This window comes from Budorcas taxicolor, chromosome 7 (assembly GCF_023091745.1).
Source record: "Budorcas taxicolor isolate Tak-1 chromosome 7, Takin1.1, whole genome shotgun sequence".
Classification (NCBI taxonomy): Eukaryota; Metazoa; Chordata; class Mammalia; order Artiodactyla; family Bovidae; genus Budorcas; species Budorcas taxicolor.
Window position 1 is genome coordinate 8,641,881 of NC_068916.1, and position 4,424 is coordinate 8,646,304.

Genomic DNA, 4,424 nt, shown 5'->3' on the forward strand with positions numbered 1-4,424 from the left:
CTCAAGGGGCTTGTTGGGGTATTGATTCCTGGCCCTTCTTCCCTGCTGTGAGCTCCTGCCAGAGAAGGCCATTAACACAACTTTCCTTCTGTGCCTCAAGAAGCAAAGAACCTCCGAGGACCTCCAAGATGAGCACTCTCTGATGTGCGTGTTTGGATGCTCAGTCGTGTCTGACTCTTTGTGACCCCATGGACTGCAGCTCGCCAGGCTCCCCTGTCCATGGGATTCTCCAGGCAAAAATCCTGGAGTGGGTTGCCGTGCCCTCCTCCAGGGGGCTTCCTGACCCAGGGATGGAACCCGCATCTCTTATGTCTCCTGCGCTGGCAGGTGGATTCTTTACCACTAGCGCCACCTGGGAAGCACTTTCTCACGCTTGATGGTGAATGGGGCTCCTTTGTGAAGGGGAAGTAGCTTCTGACTACTCCTACACCTGTTCCCGTTATAAATGTCTGTTGTATCTCAGTATTCCTTTCCCAAATTTACTGATGTGGTTCAGTTTGGTGGTGGGATGAGTTATGTGGCTCAATTAGATTCTGTGGAAAGATATTTTCCTACGAGTTAACCCTGCTTAGTCATGTTGTAATACTGACCGCCGCTCAATTCTGATTGCTAATATTCTATTTGCAAGCTCTAAACTAAGGCTCATCTACAGTTGCCTTTTTTTCTGTCTTTAACTTGTTTTGAGTATTCAAGTGCTGGCTCCTTCAAAGAATGAATTGGGGAGCTTCCCACCATTTTGGTTGCCTGGAATTAGAGTCATCTGATTTTAATACATTAAATTGGGGGGATTATAATATTGTACTTGTAACATTCCTTTAAAAATGTACAATTTAACAGAATTATGAGGCAAACATCTGCATCACCACCACCCACTTGAGAAATAGAATATGGTGTTGTATGAAAGGAAAGAAGGTTAGCACTCCCTTTAACAAGGATGGAAGAGGCCCTTGGGCCTGACAACATCCATACCGTTAAGGCATTGCCTCCTACTTCCTGGCATTTATCCACTGTTTTCATTGGACCTGATTAAACGTAAAAGTTTTTGCACAGCAAAGGAAACCATAAACAAGATGAAAAGACAACCCCCAGAATGGGAGAAAATAATTGCAAGTGAAGCAACTGACATAGGATGAATCTCCAAAATATATATAAGCAGCTCATGCAGCTCAATATCAGAAAAACAAACAACCCAGTCAAAAAGTGGGTAGAAGATCTAAACAGATTTTTCTCCAAAGATGACATACAGATGGCTAATAAACACACGAAAAAATGCTCAGCACCTCTTATTAGAGAAATGCAAACCAAAACCACAATAAGGTGTCACCTCACACCAGTCAGAATAGCCATCATCAAAAAAATCTATAAACAATATGTGCTGGAGATGATGTGGGGAAAAGGGAACCCTCTTGCACTCTTGGTGGGAATGTAAACTGATACAGCCAGTATGGAGAATAGTATGAGATTTCTTTAAAAACTAAAAATGAAATGACTACATGATCCAACAATCCCACAACTGAGCACACTCCAAGAAAACCATCATTGGAAAAGACACATGCCCAGTGTTCACTGCAGTGCTGTTTACTGCAGCCAGGACGGGAAGCGACCTAGATGTCTGTCTCCAGATGGATGGATAAAGAAGTGGTGGTGCACATACACGATGGAATATTACTCAGCCATGAAAAGGAATGCATTTGAGTCAGCCTGAGTGAGGTGGGTGAGCCCAGAGCCTGTTATTACAGAGTGAAGTTAGTCAGAAAGAGGAAAAACAAAAATCCTATATTAATGCATAGATATGGAATCTAGAAAAAATAGTACTGACGAACCCATTTGCAGGGTAGAAATAGAGACTCAGATATAGGGAAGAGATTATGGATACAGTGGGGGCAGGAGAGGGCGGGACAGATTGAGAGAGTAGCACTGAAATATATATACATTACTATATGTAAGATAGAGAGCTAATGGGAAGCTGCTGTATAGCACAGAGAGCTCCACCCGGGGCTCTGTGACAACCTGGAGGTGTGGAAGGTGGGAGGGAGGTTCAAGAGGCAGGGGACAAATGTATACCTATGGCTGATTCATGCTGATGTACAGCAGAAACCAACACAACGTTGTAAAGCCATTATCCTGCAATCAAAAATAAATATAAAAAAGAAATAAAATACAGCCAGCATCCCAACCCACACCCTCTGGTCCTTCTCCTCTCCTCCCCGCTCCCCCAGGTAGCTGTGCTCTGACTTGATCTTCATCCCACTCTTTAGGGGTTTCCCCTTACCCTAGAAACATCCCTGAAGAATATAGTTCAGGTTAAGCCTGTTTTTAAACTTCATCCCAAAGGAATCACACTGTCTATGTTGTTTTGTGTCTGAATCACTGCTCACTGAGTAGGTCTTGAGTGAGTGAGTGAAGTCGCTCAGTCGTGTCCGACTCTTTGCGACTGTAGCCCACCAGGCTCCTCCCTCCATGGGATTCTCCAGGCAAGAGTACTGGAGTGGGTTGCCATTTCCTTCTCCAGGGGATCTTCCCGACCCAGGGATTGAACCCAGGTCTCCTGCATTCCAGGCAGACACTTTAACCTCTGAGCCACCAGCGAAGCCCGAGTAGGTCTTAGTGCCCAGCCAAGAAAGCCATCCCATCTTATTCTCTTTCAAGATTCCTCTTCTTGGCCCTTTGATCTTCTATGTACATTTAGTTAATTTTTGGATGCACTGGGCTTTCTCCAGTTGCTGCAAGTGGGGGCTCCTCACTAGCTGCACAAGTGGGAGCTTCTCATAGCAGTGACTTCCTCGTTGTGGAGCACGGGCTTTACAGTGTGTGGGCTTCAGTACTTGTGGCCCGTGGGCTTAGTTGCTCCAAGGCAGGAGGAATCTTCCCAGACCAGGGATTGAACCCATGTCCCCTGCACTGGCAGGTGGATTCTTATCCACTGGACCACCGAAGTCCTTCTATGTCCATTTCTGAATTCGCCTGTCAAGTATCACAGAAACCTGATTGAGATTTTATTGGGAAATGCATTTAATCTATAATTCAACTTGAGGAGTGTATTAGTTTCTTATTGCTGTGGTAACAAATTACCAGGTTAAAACAACACAGATGGATGAACATAACAGTTCTGGAGGTCAGACGTCTAAAATGGGTCTTACCAGGCTAACCAGCAAGGTTATTAGCAGGAAAGTATCCTTTCTGGGGTCTCTAGAGGAGAATATGTCTCCTCAGTGTTTCTAGCTTCTAGAGGCTGCCTGTGTCCTTGGCCCCTTGAGCCCTTTCTCCATCTTCAAAGCCCAGCAACACTAGGCAGAGTCCTTCTCACACTGCCCCTTTCTTCCACATTTAAGGACTATAATTATGTTGGGCTCACCTAGGTTATTCAAGGCAATCTCTCTACTGAGGTCAGCTGATTAGCAATCAAGCCCATTGGCAAACTTAACTCCCCTCTGCCATATAACTTAACATATTCATAGATTTGATGGTTTAGAACGTGGGCATCGAGTCGGGGCGGGGGAAGCACTCTTCTGCCTTCCACAAGAAGTGTTGCCGTCGGTAAGTTGAGCCCACTCTTTGAGAACCCACAAGGGTGTAGGTATGTTTGGTATTTCGACTCTATACTTAGGGTATATCCAACCAGGCGTGTGTGTGTTAGTCACTCAGTCGTGTCAGACTCTTGGCGACCCCATGGACTGTGGCACACCAGGCTCCTCTGTCCGTGGAATTCTCCTTGCAAGAATACTGGAGTGGGTTGCCATTCCCTCCTCCAGGAGGTTCTAATGACCTGCGCGAAGTCCCCATGCCGATCTTGGATGGTTCTTTCAATCTAACCCTAGGGGCTTCATTTTCACCGTTGCTTAGTTGCTGCAGTCCATGGGGTCGCTGAGTCGGACGCGACTGAGCGACTTCACTTTCACTTTAGCTGTAGTTTGCTTCGTGCCTGTACTCACTCATGTCGGACTCTGTGACCCCAGGGACTGCAGCCCACCAGGCTTCTCTGTCCGTGACATTTCCTAGGCAGGAGTACTGGAGTGGGTTGCCATTTCCTCCTCCAGGGGATCTTTCCGACCAGGGATCGAACCCGCGTCTCCTGTGTCTCTAGGTGGGCTCTTTACCTGAGCCACCGGGAAGCCCTGTAGTTTGCTTAAGGGTTGTTTATTCATTTAAGTCATGAATGGACGTTTAATTTCATCAAACACTTTACCTGCACCTACCTACTGAAATGATCACATATGCTTTCCTCCCTTACTTTTTTTTAAGACAGTGGATGGACTTTCCAGTATGAAGCCAACTTTGCCTTCCCAGGACTTAACCTGAATTTAGTCTAAACGGTATGTCCTTTCTATACAATGCCAACTCCACGCCTGCCCCCAAGCCCCTGGAATTTTATTTAGGATTTCCACACATCTACGGTCACATCTAATCTCACTAAGAGAGATTAT

General features: G+C 45.9%; 1 non-coding gene across 1 annotated transcript; it reads left to right on the top strand.

Annotated features, from left to right (window-relative positions):
• Positions 1-890: 890 nt before the first annotated feature.
• LOC128051830 (U6atac minor spliceosomal RNA) lies at positions 891-1,016 on the top strand. The gene has a single exon (XR_008199759.1). It is a non-coding gene; the product is annotated as a U6atac minor spliceosomal RNA (small nuclear RNA).
• The last annotated feature ends 3,408 nt before the right edge of the window (positions 1,017-4,424 follow it).